The sequence below is a fragment of the Acomys minous genome (genome assembly GCF_964271855.1).
Source record: "Acomys minous genome assembly, chromosome: 4".
NCBI classification, from domain to species: Eukaryota; Metazoa; Chordata; class Mammalia; order Rodentia; family Muridae; genus Acomys; species Acomys minous.
The window spans coordinates 20,116,407-20,140,608 of NC_140486.1; the positions used below are offsets into that span (position 1 = coordinate 20,116,407).

Below are 24,202 nucleotides of genomic sequence, written 5' to 3' on the forward strand. Positions count from 1 at the left end.
CCTAGAAGCATAGGAGACAAAGGCAAAATTAGCAAATAGACTTATATCAAACTAAGACCATCTTGGATATTATTGAGATACTCAATAGAGCAAAAAGACAACCTTCATAGTGGGAGGAAATACATGCTTCTCAGACCAAGGAGAAATATCCAGAATACATATCTGGATGTATATATATATGAAGACATGAATAGAAAGCTTTACAAACTGAAGATTTACAAACAGCCAAGAGTATGTGAGAAAAATACGTATGAGGAGACCAAAGCCTGGCTACACAGCCTACAACCCTCCATCTGGCTTCGCAGTCTCTACTCCACACAGGTGATCACAGAACACACACTTCTCTCATTGCACTGTAAGTTTCAGGCAGCAACTACTCGATTTACCCAACCTCCTCAGCACATGCAGCACTACCTTTGCCTGACAGGTGCCCAGTGAAGAAACACTTATTGAATGAATACTTTGAGTGAATGAAAGTTAACTGCTTAACACAATGCTTCCTAAGTGCTGTTCCTTACACAAGGCAAATGGGTGCAGGGAGAGCAGGTCGGCAAATATTTGTTATATAAACCCACTCCCAAGCATTGAACTTACAAGTGCTACACACTTGGATACAGTCTTCAATCTGTTCAGGGACGGGGTAGGGGGTATTTTGCCCTCTAGTGAAGGTAGGACAGGAAGTAAGAGCCCTGGGGCGACTGTGGTCACATTTCACAGAGGGTCCTACCCAGGAAAGACCTCTGACTTGAAGTCCTCTCAACTACAACTTCTCGCCCCACTTAACAAAACAACAGAGAAAAAAAACAATCTGCCCTGCAGAGGTTAACTAGCCCAAGTGTCTAATGTGTGGGAGAACCGGGACTTAAGCCTGTCTCTTGTCCTCTTGTTCGCCCAGCTTCTGAACCTAGGGGAGCTCTTTAAACCTACATGCCTTAAGCTTGATGATAATGATAATCAAGTTGGGAGGAGACTTACCAAGTTCAAAAGGTCACAGGCTCAGCCTCAACCACACCCTCTACAGAAAGCCCACTGCCGTCACACACACCATACACATATACTCACAATCCCTTGGGTGTCCTGTTGATCCTGGAAAGATGGGAAGGACTAACCAGGAAATAAATTAATTTAGTACTGCACTTGAAAAAAAAAAACCCGTCTTGAAGCACCTCCATAACAGAGCAACAGTAACTAAGGAAATAGAGCATACTCAATGGAAAAACACCCCCACAGGAAGGGACATTTTTAAAAACATAAACACTCCCAAAACTGAAGCAAATAAGTTGTAGAATAAGTCTGCTTTGCTATCTATTCATAAAACCTTATGTGAAATACAGTCCTCCTGGGACTCATTCAAGAAGGAAAACTTTACTTTGTTTTTCTTTTAGCTTTTATACACAAACTCAAAAACAAAACAAAACAAAAAAAAAGTGATAAAAACAGATACGCAGTCCAGGAGGTAGGAAGGTCACACAGTGGGCACAGAAGACCCAGCAGACAAGTGGCAAATCCTTTCTTTCGAAATCAAGTTAACATTAAAAAAAAAAATTATAGCATACAAAGAATCAACGCCGGGGTTGTGTTTTTATTTCCTTTCACTGTGGACAGACTGTTTCACTGGCAGAGTGTCTGTTACCTAGGTGACGGCTAGACAGAGCGGCAGAAAGCTGCAGGCTGTCCAGCGCCTCAGAGTCCAGGACCTGGCTCGGATCTGGTGACCTCTCACTCTCTACTCACCAGAAAAGTTCCAGAAAGAAAAATAACACCAAACAAACAAACAAAAAGAACAAAGAGGTGCTTTGAGAAACTGAGGCACAGTTGCTAAACTGAAAACTTGCAAACACTTGAGAATTCTACCATGACATTACCAGAACACCTCAAGTGCTGGTTCCTTTAAACCCAATATGGCAAACTATTTTTATTGATTCAGTTGTAAGAAGAAGGAGGAGGAGGAGGAGGAAAAAAACAAAACAAAACCTGAGGGCAACACATCCAACTTGGGCTAAAAATCACTTCGTTCCTCTACCCTAAAGGCAGATGGTTGAAATTTGAGCAAGGACCAATACAACTAAAGATTAGAGAGGAGAGAGGAGAAAATAAGAGAGAAGAGGGAGAGAAGGAAGAAAGGGAGGGAGAAGAAAGACAAGAGAAGAGAGAGGAGAAAGAGGTGTGACTTGATTAAGAAAAACACTGGGAGTGCCCCCAGGGAAAGCCCCACTCCTGAGTTCCGGGTCCCATTTATCAGACTTAGTCAAGTTACTCAGCCTGTCTAGACTCCCATTTCCTCATTTGTAAACTGAGGAGTGACATTCAAGAGCCTTCCCAATCTGAATACTCCCCGTGTGGCTCTGTGCCTGGCCAAAGGAGACAAGACAAACACGGCTGACACACACAAGGGGTGCACAATCTCGGAGAGACTGCACAGGTGTCAGGTCTCCGCCGAGATAGTCAAAGGAGCATGCGCCAGCCACTGGGGGAGGCGCCTGAGTGAGGCACTTTCATTTCTTTGACTTGGAGATATAACACAGCGCGGAGCTTTTGCATGTCAATCTCAAAGCTATCCTAGCTTGGGGTATCGCGATGGGCACTGACGAGATCTTCAGAACAAAGTACTGCCTTTTGTAGGCAGGCAATTCAGGAAGAAAGTGATACATAAGGCTTCTGACTCAAACGCACAGATACGCAGCAGGCAAGGAAAGCAGTTATTAATGATATTCCTTGAACTGTTGCTTCGGCAAACATAATGCTGGATAAAGCATAAATAATGTGCAGTCTGAGCCTCAACTCCACCTTGTAAAAAAGTTTAAAAAGGAGAAGGACTGTCAAAAAATGAGAAAATAAAACTATCTCCTATGAATAAGCTAAGTCTAATTTTTGCCTCATATGATCCTGCAGCAGAGAAAGCCATACGGAGCCATCTATGTGGTGCCCACTTCATGGGCAAGAACACTCCAGAAGGTCACAGAAGGTAGGAAACAAATCAAAAGTTAGTATATTGTTGTATACAAAGCCAGGACCAGAGGCAGGGATTTGGATCCTGGCCCAACGGGCTCTAGACAGACCCAAGGAAGAAGCTGGCCCAAAGAGGGGGGTGCCTGAGAGGCTAAAGGTAAGGACTACACACCGGTACAAGCCTGCTCACTAGCAACCAGGGAATAGTGACATGACTTCTACTTCCTAAGACCAAAACTCTTCATGTGGGCATGCCTACAATGCCAAGCACAAGGAGAAAGGTCTGGGCTTGCCAAAGAGTCAGAAAGTCCCCAGGTAAAGGTCACTTTAAAACATCACCCGATCTGTCACAAACACCTGGACTGTGGGTGCCAAGCACGGGTGTATGCGGCTCTGTCACTCCCACCTCCGGCCTAGAGGTCCACCACACAAATTTATTTAAGGTAAAATTGGCTACAAACAGGCATAGCAGACGAACAAAAAGCTGGAAAAGGGTTAAGCATTGTGTGAGGAGAATAAGAGACTATGGACTAATGGCCTTTGCAGAGAACAGCTTTTGCCCTCCCTGCCACGTCTCTCCACCTGCCAGCTTACAACAGGCCCGGATGGACAACTAGGCCTGGCCCACGATATGTCCAGCTCTCAGGCCTCAAGGCCAGTCATGGGCACACCACAAAGGCTACGTATACACAGTCAGTATTCCAGCAGCAATTGGTAGGGCCGTTACTTTGACCAGAAATTCTATTAGGCGCTGGGAAGCCAGAAGTGAGCAAACAACGCAAGTTTCTACACACAAGGCACCTACGTCCTTCTTTGTCCCCTGTCTATGGAGGCACTTCTGAACATCCTGTAACTGTCTGTCGCTAACACCGACCATGGAGACCAGAATATAGCAGGCGCCCAGTGAATGTGAGCGAGACTGCACTGAATCCTATCTTCGAGACTCGAGCGGTCTGTCCAATCTACTGCCTCAGCCTTGCGTCCACTTTAGAAGGATCAAGGGCATCATAGTTAAGATGGCTGATGGCCATGAGGATGCAAACTCTGGAGCACTGCTGGACAGGCTCTGGCCCTTCACTATTTAGAAGGCAAAACCTTCACAGACACTGAGCCAGAGAGTAAAACCACAAGCTGAGTCACAGCACCTTGTGTCTGTCTCCTTCTAGGTGTGTGATTTCGCACTTGATTAATTAACCCCTGCAACAACTTGTAGCCTCGGTGACCTCAGCTACCAAATACAACCGAGGACGTCGTCTTCCCCATGAATTGTTAGACATCTAAATAGGACGTGAGTATGAAACAATAACACACAGTAAGTACTAAGGAATTACAGCCCCACAGTTGCTATGAACTACCTCAGCCAAGTGACTTACAAAGAGAAAAGTGGCCCGACACACACACCTCTGCTCCATATCGCAACCCAATTGGGAGGCGAAGTGATTTCCATTTCGTGGCTTTTCAGTTGATTCCTCTTGATACATTTTTTAAGTTCTCAATAGACAAAAAAATCAAAGCTCAAAATCATCCTGTGTCAGCTAAAATTAACAACAGGCAAAAAGCAGAGGAGAGGGTGCGGAATTAGAGAAGACATGTGGGTGAAGGATTAGGAATGAAATCCGGCACAGGAGGAGAAAGGATTTTGCCTTTAAAAGGAAAAAGCTTCTTCATAACCGACTTTTTTGTGTTTCCATACCAAAATATTAAAATGTGAGAGTACCACTGGAAAGAGAATTTAACCAAGGTTTTACAGCGACCATAGGCTGGTGTGCCTTCCTTTTTTCCTTCCTCTTCCATATTTGATGCACTTTCTGTGTAAAATACCAGCTTTTTTAAGGCCTTCATGTGCATTTCTCCAGCTTTCCCATGTGCCCCCAAAATAAAACTATACAATGATGACACTCTACCAATCTCCCCTGACAAACTCGGAAGGAGTGTCCCAGAGCCAAACTCTAGGCTGTGCCTAACCTCACAGTGCCCACCCCCCACGCCCCACCCCCGACCCCCGCCACAGGCTCATAGTACAAGACAAGCAATCTCACATTGTCACATCATTGTTCATCTGGCAGCCCAACATACAGCCTTGATATCCAGGATAGGGGACTCCTGAGCACTTACAAGGCCCAGCCTTGGCCCATGGTGAATACACTATTTCTCTGTACAGCAGTGGGATGACACACACAGCAGAGCAACCAAAGGTGGAGGGCAAAAAAAAAAAAATGATCAATTGTGTGTGTGTGTGTGTGTGTGTGTGTGTGTGTGTGTGTGTGCGTGCGTGCACGCATGTGTGTAAGAGAGAGTTACAAACACACACATAACCTTAGGGTTATGTAACACCCTGTCTTCTGAGAGAAAGACTCATTAGAGCCCAAATACCCATTAAGAAAAAAAGTCAGGCAAAGTCTTACTGAGCACTGAGGAGAAAAGAAGGTTGCTATGCCCTCCCTGCACTGTGAACACAGATACAACTTCTTTCCTCTTAGATCTTACACTCCCATTCAATCACTCTTTTTTTCTATCATTTATAGGAACCAGAAAAAATGAAATTAATACCACATTGTTCATCCATCTGGAAGAAGTGCAGGTTCTCATACAAAACTTCAATATAGTCTAGTGTTCAGTCTTCCAAGAGAAAGGCTTGAAATTAAAATGGCAGAGCTGGGCATGGTGGCACACACCTGTAATCCCATCACTCAGGGAGGCAGAAGCAGGTGCATCTCTGTGAGTTCAAGGCCTATCTGGTCTACAAAGAGAGTCCAGAACGGCCAAGGCTACACAGAGAAACCCTGTCTCAAAAGCCAAAAACTAAACACAAAAAGAAAGGGAGGGAGGGAGGGAGGCAGAAGGAAGCATTAATTCAATGGGCAAAGCACATACCATCCTCCATTGGCGGAACAACTTAATTAGATCATAGAAATCCAAAGAGATGAGTATTTAAGTGGATGTTTAAATGCTACAACACAAAATGGTATTGTCTGAGGTTGGCTCCAGAGCTGACACCAGCAGCAACTGGGCCCAAGAGTGTAGCAAATGAGCTCTCACCGGCCATTACTTGCAATAACAAATGCTACATCTGTGAGACGCCTTGTCACTTCTAAATCATCTGATGAGTCCACCCTGACTCCACACATCTTAAGGGAACTATTGATATGGTTTCATGTTTTCCTGGAAGGTTGGGTGGGGAGGAGCTGCGAATGTGCATCTGTCTTGAAGAGCCTGGAAGGATCAGTGAAGTCTCTCAGGCACCCAAGTACCTGACACCTTGCCAAGCTAGAGAAGCACCATTAAGCCACTACAGGGGCCCTACCACATTCTTAAGTGGACTTCAGGCAGCAAGGGGCCAATGCATACGCTCAATACCCAACACTTAGCAATGTCGGTCTTAATGCATATATAACCAGACTTAAGTAACCCAATTCTCAGATACCGACAAGAGCTCCAGAAGCCAAGAGGCAACTACCACCAAGCCTGAAGCCTGAACTCACACATTAGCCACATCAACATGGACCTTGCCAGCCTGACAGCCAACTTCCTCTACATTTAAAACTGTCATCTTAGGGCTGGAGAGATGGCTCAGAAGGTAAGTAAGAGTGCTTGCCGCGCTCCCAGATAGTCTGCTTCTTCTGTGGGCACCTGTGTACAAGGTATGCACACATGGGTGTGCACACACGCATACACACACACACACACACACACACACACACACACACACACACACTTTTTAAAACTTTAAAACTATGCCACCATATCAAAATCTAGCCCCTATTTATTCTCTTCTCCCATGAATTCAACACATAAGGAATGACCTAAGTCTTAATCCCCAGCAAACCTCTGCAGCCAGAGGCTGGAGGATCCAGAGCCCTGGGCAGCCGGAATAAATAGTCAGGTAAGGGAAAGGCCAGGAGACACGTGGGTGAAGGACTTTATTACAATGCATAGCCACCTCTTCCCATTTCTCTTCCTCCTGCAGTTTTGAGAAGTAAACACCCGCTCTCCAATCACACCAATGAAGACCAGCGTTCATACCTCATGGGATAAGTCCCTGCTTCTCACTATGATAACTTCCGGTGGCGCAGTGTTCCCCAAATACCCCAAGTTACCCATCCGATCACCTAAACTCTATTATGTTTATGTTGATTTTAAAACAAAAATAAACATTGAGATAAGAAAAATAAAAAATAGATAGATGCTTAAGACTGATGTCAACGTGTAAGGGGTTAGCTGGTTGAAGGAAATGCTGAAAGAGAATGAAGGTGCTAAAGGAGGCTCGCGTTAGATGATGCATACTGTACAATTCCTTTGGCAACAGTACACTTCCACTTGTTCCCACTACGAAGGTGTCATGAACACAGGGACAGGCACAGCTTTGGAGTCATATACCACAGTTAGAGTTTAGCTGAGCAGTTCCCCAAAGCCTCCTCAGGCAGATTGCATAACTTATCCTAGCCTTGGTCTTTTATTCCTTAAACTGAGGCACTAACGTAACCACGGGGAAGTAATCGGTTCTCCATGGACGCAATAAGCCAATTCAAGCCGAACTGAGAATATCAAGGCAGGTTTATTGGGAGGCAGCTCTCGGATAGGTCCACCCATCTCACCACTGGAGGTCTGTGAAGTCGCACACCATGGCTAAAGTAAGGGGTTTTATAGAGTTCGGGCGAGGAGTGATGACGTGTCAGCTGAGAGGTGGGATTGTCCTCATATATGGTCAAACACTGAGCCCCTGGGCGGGCACTCCTGGGCAGGCTTGGGGTGGGTTGCTGGAGAGGAGGCGTGATGGCTGTTAGCCTGAGGTTTTCTTATTGTAGGCAGAGTTGAGGGAAGGAGAGCAAAGGAGGTTTCCTGGCTTGTGCAGGGGTGAGCAGAGGTTTCGGCCAAACAGGAAGCAGTGCCCATTAAATGAGGAAAATACAATGAAGGTATGTGCGCCTTCTACAAGGATACCTAATGACCCCTACACCTATGGCAGTAACTGTGGGAGATTGGAGTAACATTACTCAATGCTATTAGTATCTCCAAGAAGATGCAGCATGCTCCATCAGATTGTAAAGAGTTGGGAGGAAGAAAATACACTACTTATATAAGGGGGGGGGGGGGGAAGGATAGCTAAATCATGAAGTTCTTAATGGATTCCGACCCATGGCTGAACACTTAGTGAGTTAAACCCAAGACCTGTTTCTGTTAGAATTTAATAGTGTTATCTTCAAATAATTACATACATATGTCAATAATGGTGGTTTACTTTTTTTTTCTTACTGCTAACCAAAGCATCTCCATTAAGTCATGCCTCTACTCTGCTCCTGGTGGCCTAGGCTCTTGTATGTCCCTTGAGGCCCTGTCCCCCCCTCCTTTCCACTCCAACCAAGAGTTAATGCCAGTCACCAGTTAATGCATAATGACTAACAAACTACAAGGGGTTCCCTACATCAGAGAACTCTCTCTCTCTCTCTGCTTGAAATGACTCATCTCCATGCTGCCTTTGATAGAAACATATTATTATGTTCAATAAAACCACACAAAAAAAATAATAGCCAAACACAGTTTTTAAAATAACTTATACCAACACCTAAAAAATGATTTCCTGGAGGAAAAAGAAAATATTGGCAAGGATATTTTAAGAGCTTCCTCCTACTCCCCCCTCCCTCCCCTACAGATAAACATGGCCACATTTAGAGAAATAAGAACTCTGCTGGCCTAGCTGAAAACTTGGGCAAAGTGGGTTTTACAGTGAGGACAGAGACTGCCATTGAAATTTAAAAGCAATCTAGCTACTCCACTACCATCCCTTTCCTTCTAGTTCCCATGGAAACAGACCTTCCATCACCAAAAAAAAAAAAGGGGGGGTGGTAAAGATAGTACCATGCCCAGTCTCCACACCCTCCCCCATCTGTTTCCATGGGAACTGGAAGAGAAAAGAATGGAGGTTGGGTACCTAGACTGCCTGCAAATATCCAGCCATGCCTGAAGCTGTGCCCACAGGCCCCAACAGACCCTGTAGAGAATGTAGGGCTGGTTGGACTACGTGACTAAAGCCAGCTGTGACTTCCCAGCACATACTGAGAAGGTGACTTACCTTCTCAAACATCCCTTCAGTCAACCCGGGAGGACTCCCATCACACGAGTGGGTCCACACCTAACTGGACAATAGAATCACTCCTGACCTCATGAACTGGTACCCCTGGAAGCTGGGACAGTGACCCTGTACTGTTTTCATAGCTTCAGAGGTGATTCCAACATTGACCATTCTGGAGAACTGACATCCTAAGCTGGAGCCTCCCAAACTTTGACATGCTTGTGAAGTCTGTGAAAATCTTGATAAACCAGAGTCAAGCCCAACAGACCTGAGACAGGGCCTGAAACGATATATTTCCAAACGACTCCCAGGGGAAGCTGACTGCTACTCAATCTCCAACTCCATCTGAGCAGTGAGATCCTAGAGCCCAGTGAATCTGGCCCTAATGCCTTCTCCACCAAAGGGGACTACGGTCACTTCTGCAGCCGCACCCCATTCCTACCTTCCAGCAGGCCTACCCACCTCAGCCTCTGAAGGAGACTGCACTAATGTTAGAAGCTGATGAGGAACTCAACTTCTGCTCCCCATGTCTCCCCTTCTAAGTGTCTCTCTCTACCCTCTAAAGATGATCATAGAGACCAGAAGGTGAGAGAACACGTAAAACTTATATAACAATTTAAGTTAGAATAGCTGTTATAGAAATCATACAGAAGTGCCTCAAAACACTAAAAACATAATTATTGCCTGTTCCAGCTATCTCTACCACTCTTGAGAATTTACCTCACCGAGCCAACACACTACAGAAATACCTACGCGGCCTTTTATTGTGGCAATATTTACAGTAGTCAGATATGAAATCAGCTTTCCTGTCAATAGATCAAGTACATAAAACTTGATACATGTACACAGTTTGTTGTTATTCAGCCTCAGAAAGGAAATCATGTCATTCTTGAGAAAGCTGATAGAAGTACAGGTCATCGTGTTAAGCTAAATAAAGACGCACAAACAAAAACAACAAAAAAATGTGGAATTCAGCTATTATATATGTGAATGTCATGAAAGTAGAAGGAGCCAGGGAGAGGAGAAAGAGTTTAGGGGTGAACATGAGAAAGCCATGCTGTTACACATTGTAAAATGCCACAAGGAAACCTACATACAGATGTGTTGATGAAAGGAGAAATTGCCAAGAGTGGTGGTTCATGCCGTTAACTCGAGCACATGGAAGTGGAGAGCAGGTGGATTTGCATGAGTTCCAGGCCAGCCTGGTCTAAACAGCAAGCTCCAGGCCAGACCATGAGATCATCACAAAAAGGGTGGGGGACAGGATTTAATTTCAGGCATAGTCACCAGATAAACACAATTGTCTCCTTCAAATTTGATTTTTCAAACCACACACACACACACACACAAATAACTTTCCAAAATATTAAAGCAAATTCTGCATGTTTGAGGATCAAATTAATGCAAAACGTATGAAATATCTAACAAATGTTTATAAATATTAATTCACTACCAAAGAAGAAAGGATTTTTCCATGAACCACTTGTAAGAGTTGGGGACACACTGAGATTTGTTATTAATAAATAATCAAGGCTAGAGAGCTGGCTCGGTGGCTCACAGTGTGTACTTAGAGACAACCCAGTGTGGTTCCCAGGACCCACACTAGGAAGGTGACAACTGCCTGTAACTCCAGCTCCATGGATTCAGCTCCCTCTGCTAACCTCCACAGACATCCACATACATGTGGCACGCACTCGCACAGATACAAACCACACACATAAAAGCAAATGTTATATAATTTTAAAATAAATAACTCAAACATCCTTAAAAATCTCCATTCTAAAGAAAAATGCACATGGCAGTGTCCCTGTCTCAGCTAAAGGTATCAGAGTAGTTTTTTTAAAAAGCAATGCTTATTTCCACCTGAGTCACCAAATGGTTTAAAGTTATGCAATATGCCAGTGTGTTACTCAAAACCAAATTGCTGTTTCACTATACACTTTGTACTTTATTCAAAAGATATAGCACATTAATAATCTTTGAAATTAAAACATAAGCAAAGATTTAGAGTATAGACAAAATTGAATAATGTCATAACCTTACTTTAAAACATAATATTCTGATTCTAAGTGAGCAAAAGGGGAAATTATTTAATTAGTCTGAACATAGTCAAAAATATCCAGGCATTTTTGCACAGACGTATAGCCATAGGTGTAGTCTGTGAGATGCATTTTCATTCTGATGATGCAAAAATATCTATAGATATGTTTATATAAAATATCATACATAAACTTCTCTTTAAAGATATGAGTGAATATTGAGAGACAGTTGAGATTTTAGGATCTCAGAAAGCAGAATACCGTAACTGCTGAGAGGAGAAATTAAATCAAAGCAGAGGATGATTTGTGTGTTTACTACACAGACACACACAGACACACACACACAGAGACACACACACACACACACGACACAGTTATGGTACACTATGCCAAAGGAATATGAGCTGGCTATTAAGTGCACCATTAAAAATAGTAAAAATAATTAGGGATAAATGCAGAGACGTGCTTATACCCAGAACCAGTAGAATCTGTTAGTCCGTGAGACCCAAGCCAGAAAATCAGTTGTCAGTATTTACTGCCTACATGTGTTTACTTTCTGTTTACAGGAAAAGGCAATTGGAGCAGTCAGCAAACTGTCTACAGAGGGCCAGATGGTAAACAGCTTTGTACACGGCAATGTAGTCTCTGTCCTTACTCCATAACCCTGTCGTAACAGTATCTGAGAAGCCACACAAACAACACATGCAAACAAACCAGCAAAGCCATGTTGCAGTAAGACTTTACTCATACAAATAAGCACTGGCCATTATGTGGACCACGAGCCACAATTGTCAACAATAAAATATGAACAATTTATTTTCAAGGAAATGTCTTACTCAACTTGGAGTCCAGAGCTTCAAAGGAAGGACAGAAAAGACTTGTCAAAGCTGACGCCATTTCTGTTTTTCAGTCAACCCTGAACCCACAACACCCAAAAATATTATAACATTTTGCAGCACTTAAATGCCAGCTCTCCAGCTGCTAGTAATTAACATAATCATTATTACTTATGTTTGTATTCTTTGTATTTTTCTTGCACATACTGTCCCCTTTCAATTCATTCTAACAGTTGGAAGGGGAAGAGTTCATTTGGATTTTACCCAAAAGGTTTAGCTTAGTATTCAACACTAAGACAAATACAGTAAATATACTTGTCTTCTACTGCTGTAAAAAAAAAAACAAACAAAAAACAAAAACAAAAACTACACCATGACCAAAAGCAACAAGGAGGCAAGAGGTTATTTCATTTTATCCTTCTGGGTAACAATCCATCACTGTAGGAAGTCAGAACAGGAACTCAAAGCAGGGAAGGACTGTGAAAGTAGAAACCGAGGCAGAGGCCATGAAAGGATGCTGCTCACAGGCTTGCTGCTGTGGCTTGCTCAGCCTCCTTTCTTACAGAACTCAGGACCACCTGCTCAGGAGTAGCACCACCCAAAATGGGCTGGGCCCTCCCACAACAATCACTATTATAGGGAAGTGAGTTTGACACTGAAATGTATTTGCTATAAAAGCCCATTAGACTAATTCTATTTCATCCAGAGAGATGCCTATCACAGAAAGTCTCAAGGATTTTCCAATCACAATGTACATACACACACACACACACACACACACACACACACACACACACACACACACACACCACAGAGGGGAGGAAGAGAGAGAGAGAGAGAGTACATTTGTCTTTGAAGAACATCTTTTTAAAAGGCAACAATGATCACTGTGGAAAAGCGTGAAAATATATAAACTAATACACGTAACTCCCACTGCCAAAACCAAGCAACGCTTCAACGTGTAGCCTTCGGATCAGATGTTATACACATGTTTTACCAAAAATAATCTCCCGTTACAGACACACTTACTAACGTTTTGATTTGATAGCCATTAAAGCTCATTTGATGCTAGTTATGTTTATCCTTTGGGATAAAACATTTATATGACTGTTGTATACTTCTAAGGTTCAGAGTAAGATCTACGTCACTCACCTAAAGCCTTCTGACAATAAGGCCAAACGTAGAAGAGACGAAAGCAAAAAATCTGGTGGTACCTGGAGTTATTTTAGAGACCTCTAATCTTAGTGGGCAAAAAGACAAGTGTCACGTTGCATCGCAGTTCCACTCGAATGAGAGTTCTACTGCCGTTAACTTGCCAATTGGAATGTTTTACATTTTTTTTAATGAGAGTGACTATCATTATGAAGATGTAAGGTACCTGTGAGAGCACAAGCAAAATTGATTTGATGACAGTCCTGCACCTGACACTGCATATTTCACAGTGGCCGTGAGAACAACCAGCATTACTATTGTCAGCTGTCCAAACAGCTCCTGAAAGCCGAGGTCAGAAACCAAAAGCAGTCCAAAGACAATACTGTAGCTAAAAAAGCGAAGGTGTCCTCAGCTGACTCTGACACGCCACATAGCATCTTTTGCTCTAGAAACACTGCTCTTTGGGGTTCTGGGATAATTGAAGTACACATATACACCTGAAAAAAAAATTTTTCATTTCTATCCTTGTTTTCCTCTGGTAGTATCCTAAAGATGTTCGTTTTTAAAAGTAACTTGCAGTTTGTTAACTGACCCTCTCACCCACCTGTTGTCTCCAATCTTACTGTAAGCCTCCACTGCCCGCTTGCATTTCATGATAAAGCTAATAACTGCAGCATACATTTAGAAATATGATGAATCAGGCTCTCCTATCAACCAAGAAAGAAATGGTAGTTTTTCTAGCTAAGCTCTACTCTGAAGACATGCTAGAATCCAACAAGCTCCTGTGCAGCCATCCCCTCCTGCCCATGCAATTGTCATAGAACCTGCAATACAAAGATTTATTCAAGTACAAATACAAAGATTTATTCAAGTACAATTTATGATGTCTCTCGTCTTTGTGTTTCCCTTCTCGATTTTACTGAATTGGCTTCCATACCATTAGACCTCTTGCCCATTCTCTGCTTTTATCCTGTGGTTTTTCCTACATGTCTTGTTGAATTTCTCTTTAAAATGTATGTATATTTTTATAAGTTACAGCGTGGAGTACCTGGATATAATACATAAACAAGGAGACAGAGTGAGCTACACACCACTGACACAGGAGTTTCAAGTCACAGAGCGGCAGCAGGGGGCCCTGTGATTCCTCAGATCACACCCAGACCATGAGGTAAGGTCTCACTGCAACGAAAGCTCCATTTATAGTGTCTGTGCCTGTTTGAAGTGCAAAAGACCTTGAATAACAAGGTCACTGCCACACTGAACCACTACGGTTTCATAGAAATAAAATTAGGAGCCCCATACAGAAGACGGATTTGTAGCGCCATGCCAAAAGAAGCCCTCCAATGCAGACTGGGAGGTTATCAGACTAGAGTCGTTGTCAGACACTCTTACAGAAACATACACAGTACTTAATCACCTCTAACTAAAGGGTCAGTGTGACGGCACAGAAAGCTCAAAAGATATAGCTTCTCGTTCATATTCTCTCTCTCTCTCTCTCTCTCTCTCTCTCTCTCTCTCTCTCTCTCTCTCTCTCTCTCTCCCTCTCTCAGATTATGTAATTTTGCTGGTCTGAAACTCACTATGGAAACCAGGCTGGCCTTGACTCATGAAAATCTCCTGCCCCTGCTTCCTGAATGATCGGGTTAAAGAAGCACAGCACTGAGCCCCACCTCTGTCTGTCTGTTTGTCTGTCTCCCCCTCTCTCCCCTCCCCCATCTAACTTTTTTCCTTACTAACACCTCCCCTCACATTCTGATGCAAGGATGAATCTTTGTCACACAGAATTCAATGGATACAGATGTGAAATTTAGGCTCCCATTAAGTTGCCATAGCCAAGACTTGCCACCGATAGTCAACCCTGCTATGAAAGAGATCACAGCAGACATGCCTCCACCTGCTGAAAACCTACTAGATTGACTGGGCACAGAGCCTACCAATGGAGGCATTCTGTGCAGTTACTGTACCAAGAGAGGATCCTTACTTGGAAATACACATCTCAAGTCTTTCTCCTATAACACCCTCTTCTCGGCTTACAATGAGAACATCTGGCAAGGATGCCATCTAGACCTCCCAAAAGATGACATCACCAAACCTGATGAAAGAACTCACAGCAGAGGCCCCAGAGGCTGATGTCCTAATCTCTTAGCAAATGGAACAAGACAACCTGACTTAGTGCCAAGATGAAACTGGCTCTTCCATTGAGAGCGCTGCACTTAAAGTCATGGAACCAACAGCCAAAGCAATGTGCAACAGGAATTAAGTGAAATTTTTGCATACACACACAGACAGGCATGTACACAACACACATGCACATGCATGCGCAAGCACACACACACACATACACACATACACACACACACACACACACACACACACTTTCCCTTAAGCCCAACATTTTTATCATATTGGAAGTTATATCTGAAAAAGGCTGCCATACTGCGTATATTAAAATAGCTTCTAATATGCATACCATACACCTGCATTCAGAAGCATTCCTGGAGTAAATACTACAGAAAAACCTTGCAGGTGCATCAAGAGTTTTCCTGGGGAGCAATGACTTCTTTCAGCAGGTTCTGTTCAGGCCCTCAGAACATTCAGCATGTACTGCTAACAAGCCTAGTCGCCCCGTCTACAGAGGGCAACTGATAATGCACATTTGATAAGTGCAAATCCTTAAGAAATTCTTGAGTAGAAGTTACATGGGATTTCAAAAAAATTGTTTTTATTTATGTGTATGTATGCCTCTGCACCATGTGTGACCCTGCCCATGGAAGGCAGAAGAGGGTGTCAGACTCCTCCCAGAACTGGAGTTACGGGTGCTTGAAATCAAACCGAGGTCCTCTGGAACAGCAGCTGGTACTCTTAAAGGCTGAGCTATCTCCACTGGGATTTTTATACTCAGTTTCTACCCACCTCCTTCCTTCTCTGAGGAAAATCGTGCACTTTGCAGGTCAATCAGATAAAGGCCAGAATTACCAGAGTGTCTCCGTAGAGCAGGAGCAGGCACCTGCATAGCCTTTCCTGCTGGCGTGTGAAAGCATGTGTGCCTGTCCTGTCACCCAGTTTACACTCAGCCTAAGACTTGTGTGAGGTGTGTAATTTCCCTGAACTACACTATCTCTTGTCTATCTTTTTAAAAATAATAATCAATACTGTTTTTAGTCAAATGATCTCAGTAAATGATTTAGGTGGCTAATACATTTAAAGTCAGAAAGTGAAAACCCGCCTTTTCACCCACATCACCACCCACCACCATTCGTGGTCATTGTGTATGATCTGGAAACGTCGTGACCCTAAAAGGAATGAGAGAACCTTCTGTCATACTGACTTTTTTATTTTCAGTACTGACACCAGTAATGAACGTCTGCGTCAGGACTGACAGGACAGGACATACAACATCGAGAGCAAAACCGAAATGGGATAAACACTGCCAACTTTCTTCATGCGCTAGAGTCATATGTATAGCTCTTGTATTCGTCTCTCTGAACCCACAATTAGACTACAACCCCTCTGAAGGAAGACAGCATGCTTTTCTGAGAAATATCCTACAGAGCATCCTGTTTCACAGTCAGACTCTGAAAAATACCTGTTTCCCAAATGGCGCAGAGACGTGGTAATAAGAACAACAGCTAACAAAGAAGCTTGGGTCTTGCCCTGGATTAAAGGGAGTCTGGCTGAGATCTTAGGTGCCCATGCCTGTATACCACTCAAACAGAACTGTCCTTTAAGACTCGCCATAGTTTGAAGTTTAACATCTTTTCACTCTACAACACAGCTTCCATGCTCAATCAAAAGCTGAAAATATCATAGAGTTGTGCAATCTCAAAAGCCAAAGACTGAGATAAATCTAATCAATTTTTGGCAGCACCTTGGCCAGGTAGGTGCTTCCAGCCTCTTGGCTAGAAGAAATCTCTGAAACACATCAGCATCATATGAGGACAAAGCCAGCTGGAGGAACTGGTATTCTCTGCAAATCAGTTAGGGACATTTTAATCATTATCCATCTTACTAGATTCCTCAAAATATGTTCACAATCATGTTCATTTGTCATTTTAAAAAATGGAAGCCCTTTCTTGTAAAAGTATCTTTTATTTGCCTGATTCACTTGTCGCCATCTCCAAGGCTTACTGCCTCCGTCTGCTAACCTAGGCCTAGTCCTTGAAGCTTCTAGCCTCTGTACAATCTAATCTGGGCATAGAATATTTTCAGTCTCTGAGACTTACTGCTGAATGAGCTCACCCTTTCTAGTTCTTTATGAACTCTGGCTGGCTGGTTCAACTCAGCTGTTTCCACACTCAAAACTCCTCTCCAAGCTGACTGATTCAAGCTTGCTTCTCTCTGCTTCTGACTGAATTGCTCTGTTTGGCACCATACTAACTTTGGCAATGTGTTCTAACCTCCTGGAGGCTCCTCATCTCTGGCTCATTCTGTCTTCACCTGTATCTCGCTTGTTCTCTCTTCAGCCTGGCTCTGTACAACTGACCCAGTCAAACTGCCTCCTCCTCCTCTCGCTCTCTCTGCACTGCTCTCCCCTAAGTCACTTCTCTTTCTTCTCTGTTCTCATGCGTGTTGGGCAAATCCTAGTCTGTCAAATCTTTCTCTCATTCGTCACTGTCTGCCCCTCAATTAGACATCCCTTTCTAACTTTGCCTTCATTGTTTGGGATCAAAGGTGTGTACTAAGGGCATGTCTGTGTTCCAGTCAGAGGGATTAAAGGTGTGTGCTAAAGGTGTGTCTGTGCTCCAGCCAGAGTAGCCATGCTGCTGGATTAAAATCCCTCTACACTTTCTTTTGTTATTACAAATCAAGTGGAGCATCAGAGAATTAGAGTTAGAGGTTAATGATAAAGCCCTGATTTCATGCTGGCTTAAACAATTGTAGAAAAAGGAAGGCCAGCACCTGGCAAGCAACCTTCCTCTTTATTGGGCAATGCCATCTCTGTGTCTTATCATTACAGAATTCTCTTTATCCCTGAGGTTCTTATTGTGGGTTAAAGTTGACATTCACCCCCAAAAGACTCACGCACCTAGAAATCTACTCCACAGCTTTTGGCTGTTTCAGGAGACTGCCAATCTCTGGGGAAGTCAAGTCTAGCTGGAGGCAGTGTGTCACTGCGAGGTGGCCTTGAGTAATAACCTCACCCAGGCTTTGGCTTTGCTTCTGTTTCCTGACTCACTGACATGGAAACAAGCATGTTTTCCCCCAGCTCAGCCACACAGCAGTGTAATGTAGTGACATCACCTACAGAATGCCAGCTTTACAGATGCGCAGAATCTAGGGATTACAGGGTTAAAGCTGCAGAAAGCTGCTAAGATGAGCCAAACATGTTAACAGAGGCATGCTTCCTGCAAAGCACCCCTGAGTGGACTACGCATGACCCAATGAAGGTTCACCATGCATTGCAGTAGAGACCGGGGGATGCTGGAAATACAAGTGCAAGAATTGTCAGATACCTACTAGGAACACTGGCTGCTCTGAGTGAAGCCGACCCAGTGGACAGCCCAAGTGTGGCTCAGGCCACCAGCTGTACAGCTATAGCTCCCCCGACCACCGGAGCCTGGATAATGCCACTAACCGCTCGCCACCGCCCAGCCACCCACCCAGTTACCTGACACAGAGATACAGTCTTGGATTCTGTCCTAAGGTTCCAGTCTTTTTGGCCCAATCACTCATTTCCATCCTCCTCATCCTCCCTTTCAGGATGGTAATGTTCACTTGGTAGCCTTGCACATTAGAAAATGTACCACTTTCATAAGTACAAACTCATAAGGAAATGCAGTCAAAGTTACAGTGAGATAATAGTTCCTATACATTAGAATGGCTGTTAACATTAAAAAAAAAAAAAGAAAGAAAAGAAATACAGAAATAGAACAAGGAGTTGAATAGATATGTTTACAGCAGCATTAATGGTGACCTTAAGGTGGAAAAAACCCAAATGCCCATCAGTGTGTGAATGACTAATAAACTAGCAAATATAAAATAGACTATTGTTCAACTAACTTAAAAAAGGCTATTTTGATTCATGCTACACTCTAAACACTGAAGACATTCTGTTAACTAAAATAAGGCCATGGCTAAAGAGCATACAGATTATAATTCCACTTCTAAGGTGACTGAAGGAGTCAAATCTAAAGGCAGACAGTAGGGGCTGGAGAGATGGCTCAGAGGTTAAGAACTCAGGACTTGCAAAGGTCCTGAGTTCAATTCCCAGCAACCACATGACGGCTCACAACCATCTATAATGAGATCTGGTGCCCTCCTTCTGGCCTGCAGGTGTACATGCATGAGAGCACTATATGTGTAATAGGAAATTTAAAAATAAACAAACAAGGGGCTGGAGAGATGGCTCAGTGGTTATGAGCACCACCTGCTCTTCCAGAGGTCCTGAGTTCAATTCCCAGCAACCACAAGGTGGCTCACAACCATCTATAATGTGATCTGATGCCCTCTTCTGGCCTGCAGGTGTACATGCAGACAAAATATTGTATACATAATAATAAATAAATCTTTTTAAAAAAAAGAAAATGGAAAGTTGTTTTAAAAAATAAACAAACAAATACATAAATAAATAAATAAATAAATAAATAAATAAATAAAGGCTGATAGTAGAGTGGTGGCTTCCAGGAGCCTGGCTTCAGGACTTGGTGTTTAGCAGGTATGGAGTTTCAGGGTGCAAACAAAGAAAGGCTCAGAAGATGGGTGGTGATGGCGGTCACTTATGAGTTGTAGCTTAATAAACCCGATTGCATATTGTTTGCTTATACACATACACAGGTTACCACACACACATACACACACATTCTCAGAGACCGTGCTCTCTGACACTGTATGTAGCTAAGTGACAGAGTATTTACCTATTATGTCAGTTACTGTTCTTTTGCTGTGACAAAATGTGTGACGAAAGCAACCTATAGACGCAAGTGTTTATTTGGCCTTACGGTTTCAGAAAGGGGGGAGCCCGTCACCACCAGAGCGGAGAAGTGTGGGAGCCGAGACAGCGAGCCGAGAGGGTTCACATCTTAAGCCACAAGCATGACGTAGAATGAGCTGACCGGGAACAAGGCTCAAAGTCTACCCCCCACCCCTGCCCCGTGACATACTTCAGCAAGGTCACACCTCCTAAACGACCCAAATGGTGCCACTAACTGGGGTCCAAGTAGTTCAGTCCTCTGGGGAGCGAGGGGGCAGGAGGGAGCTTCTCATTCAAACCACCATACTAAGAATGTGGGAGGCTCTGGGTCCCAATCCTTTTACTGGACAGGGGAAAAAAAAACATTTCCAGGAAGTAAATGGTTTTCTTATTGTTTTTAAACTGCTTATTGTCTAATTTCAAAAAGTTCTTCATAGCCTTCTAAATACCATTACAATAAAGGAAACGCTTTTTGATTTGTTACTTTAAAACAAACAAACAAACAAACAAACCAAAATCAAACCATTATCACCAGTGAATTGGGAACTGTATGTATTCAGGATTTATGTTTCTGTTGTAATACCTTAACTTTACATATTAAAAAAAACACAAGACATAATACATATGCAAAAAAGAAAAAGATTTAAGATAATGCATTTGCCATGCAACACATTAATTTTTTAAAGCTATTACTTTAATGAGTGAATGCACTCTCAAACTACAAAAGGAAGTAGTCCCTAAAATGTGGTAAGTAAAACCACCCAGTGCCTCCCCTCTCCCCTTACTGTGGTGGTCTGTCACTTGTTTCAAATTCCATAATTGATTCTCAAACAAAGCATAAACAAAAAATGCAAATCATCTTAAGAACTTTCACTGCTTCTCCCACCTCTAACCTCACATAGAAGCAGCACACACACGCACACACACACACACACACACACACACACACACACACACGCGCACACACACACACACACACACGCACACACACACACACACACACACACACACACACACTCCACTCCCACCCCGCCCCACCTGCCGTGTCACCGTTGTCATCAGTGAAAGCAAAGTCAACCAGAAACACAGCCCCAAAGTCCTTTTATCTTCTACCCTTGCTCAGCACCAAAAATGCCATCAGAACTCATGCATGGACCTCTTACACTTCTTCCAAGGACCTTAAAACGTCAGCAAGTAAGCTGACTTTTCACATACAGAGGAAGAACAAGGAGCAATTCCTAGACCCCTATGTGTTCCCCATAAAAATCCAAAGGCAGACAGCCTGGTACAGTTCGACTCTCTTTTCACCATCACCTTACCTTGCCAGGGTAAACGTATGTGTGATAGTAACCTTTACACTGTCAGCAGCATTGGCAAACAAATCCACCTACGCCGTATTCAATAAGGGCACAGCCGTGTTCGTGGCTGAGAACTCAGCCCCCCTCCCCCCAGTCCAAGAGCAGCAGCTACTGCTGTTAGATCCACCTCAGGAAGTTCAACAACTATAAACATGGCAACTAGACAGGATAAGAGGCGGGGAAAAGTCTACCTCTCTGAATGTCCAACTAGAAAAATCCTTAAACAAAGCCAGGGAAGAACACACACTAGTAGGTACCATTCCAAAATGGGGGGGGGGGGGGCAAGGAGGAGAGAACAAATGAGAGAGAGATAGGAAGAAAACAGACCATGATTTGAAACCTCCTGCTTTCATAGAAGTTAAAAAGAAAGAAAGAAAGAAAGAAAGAAAGAAAGAAAGAAAGAAAGACAGAAAGAAAGAAAGACAACAGATTAGAGAGCACCGCTGAGCAGTTTCTACATCACAGAAGTGAGAAAGGACAGAAGATAAGGGAGAATTGGACAGAAGGTGGGAGAAGCAAGGAGATGAGGCAAAAAGAAAACAAGGCTTTCAAAATATATTTTTATCTATTCTTTGAAAATAGCATAAATGTGTACAACTGACTTAAGTTATTATTGTTCGCCAAATGATGATTCAAAACTTTTCCGTTATTCTAACGTGCCAACTAGATACATCAACAGCTGTGACAAATAGATCAACATCAAAGTTGCTTTGACCGAATAACCAATCTTCATTGTGCCTGGTACTAAAGAAACATCACAGCGGAGTGGAAAACACAGCTCTTAAGCTGTTCAGTCCCGCTCTGTCATTTTTTGCTAGGTGGCATGATCAGGTCACCTAATCTTTATGAAACTACTTTCGCCATCTTAAAAAGTGACACACGGAGAATCTCTTCCTCTTCTGCATACTGAAGCCAAAGCCTGCTCACAATGAAAAAGTTCCGTGGAACTTTCCAACTCCATTTTCCGTGCAACTACAAAGTCATACTTAACTGATAGGACTCAAAATGTCTGGAAGGATGGGGTGGGTTGGGCCTCTGAGACTTGAAGGAAACTGCATAGGGAAACAAAGAGGACAGGGACAAAAACAAGAAGACTCTCGACGCCACCAACAGAGCACTGGGCAGAGCACTGGGATGGGCAGAGCTGGTGACCGTGGCTCTCTAAAAGCCACACAGTTTTAAGGAATACAAAGAAAACCTGTTGAAAAGTCTCAGATAAACCAAGCTTTCAGGAAACATCCCTCTTGCTAAGGCAACAGGGGCAGACAAGCTTCGACTGTAAAGACCGGAAAAACAAAACAAAAGACAAAGAACAAAACCAAAAAAGAACTTTAAAAAAAATACAGTAGAAAAAAAAATACAGTAGATGGCAATTGAGGAAAATACGTGACATCCTCTAGCCTCCACACACATGTGCACACACCCCTGCACGTATGAACACATGTACCCATGTATAAATGAGAAAAACAATAAAAAAAAAAAGATTCTATGAGGACTTGGAGAGATGGTTCTGCAGTTAACAGCGCATGCTAATCTTACAGAGGACCTGGGTTCAGTTCCCAGCACCCACATCAAACAATTCCCAACCACCTGTAACTTTAGTTCCCAGGGATCTGACACCATCTTCTGGCCTCTGAGGGTACCAGGCATGTATGTGGTGTACACACACACACACACACACACACACACACACACACACACACACACACACACCCCAGAGAAGTAAATGTGAAAAAAAGTTATTCTACAAAAATAAATATGAAGGAAAACCAAAAAGTGGACAACAGACAAAATACACTCCCTATCATATTGCCTTGAAATCAGAGTCATAAATAAATGATGTGGAATAAATTGTAGAAACTTCAGAGGCAATGATCATCTAGGGAGAAAACAAAGAAAAGCAGAAAGAAGAGGAGAGAATGGGAGGGCATAAAGGGAACCAGATGGGAGAGAAAAAGGCTGATAAGACTGAAGCATAAATAGAAAAACCCAGGGGGACAGTGCTAAGAAAGGAGAGAAAGCATGGACTGGACGAGGACAAAAAAATTTAGGAACATAAAATACCGCAAAAAAAAAAAAAAAAAAGTAGATACATTCTAAATGAACATCCATCACAATAGGTAAGTGGGAAAAAAGGGAAGAGTTAGAAAATGTAAGGATGGAGAAAGAGAAGTGAACTAAGCTGGAACTAGGAAGAATAATAGATAATGTTTTCACCAGGGTCTCCCACATTCTAGGGAAGGACTCTCCTGCTGAGGTGTACCCCTGACCACCACACACCCCCCAAGGGACACATTTTGAAGAATGGTAAATACAAGTTCAACATATGTACAACGGTGATCCCTAAAGGGCTAACAATGAACAATAAAAATTAAAAAAAAAATTTAAGTCTACTATTGAAGAAACATGTCTTGAACAGAGACACAACTCTACAAAGTGAAAGGGTACTGGAACCCTACATGTGACTCACCTAAAGCGACAAGTTATGTCCCACTAAAATTAAGCTCAGGGAATTGTTGTCCCTTCCTTTTGGTAGTGGAGACCAAACCCAAGGATTCACGCGTGCTAAGTGTGCACTCTACCGCTAAGCCTCTTTGTAGAAGCTTTTGACTTTGAGATAGCAACTCACTGATTACCCAGACTGGCCTCGAACTCACACTGTAGCCCAGGCATGGCCCTACTATGCGACCTTTCTGCCTCAGCCTTTAGAACAGATGGGACTGTAGATCAATGTCACCCACTAAATGTGACTTAAAGTGCAAAGAGCAATTCCTGAGGCATCTAAGCAAAAAGAAAAGGAAATTAAGTGATCTGCAAGTGGGAAATGTGTTAATAATACTTAAACTTCTCTCTAGTAAGATTCTATATCATAACTTATTAAAATATTT

General features: G+C 43.0%; 1 protein-coding gene across 8 annotated transcripts in view; it reads right to left on the reverse strand.

Annotated features, from left to right (window-relative positions):
• The window catches only part of LDLRAD4 (low density lipoprotein receptor class A domain containing 4), a 328,427-nt gene that overhangs the window by 215,845 nt on the left and 88,380 nt on the right, over positions 1–24,202 (reverse strand). Inside the window, exon 1 of one of the 8 annotated variants that reach the window (XM_084779092.1) lies at positions 1,063–1,083. The exons of the other annotated variants lie outside the window; for them this stretch is intronic. The gene's annotated coding sequence lies outside the window, so the exon portion shown is untranslated. Of the gene's footprint in view, positions 1–1,062; positions 1,084–24,202 lie in introns of those variants that run through there. 8 annotated transcript variants of the gene reach the window in all.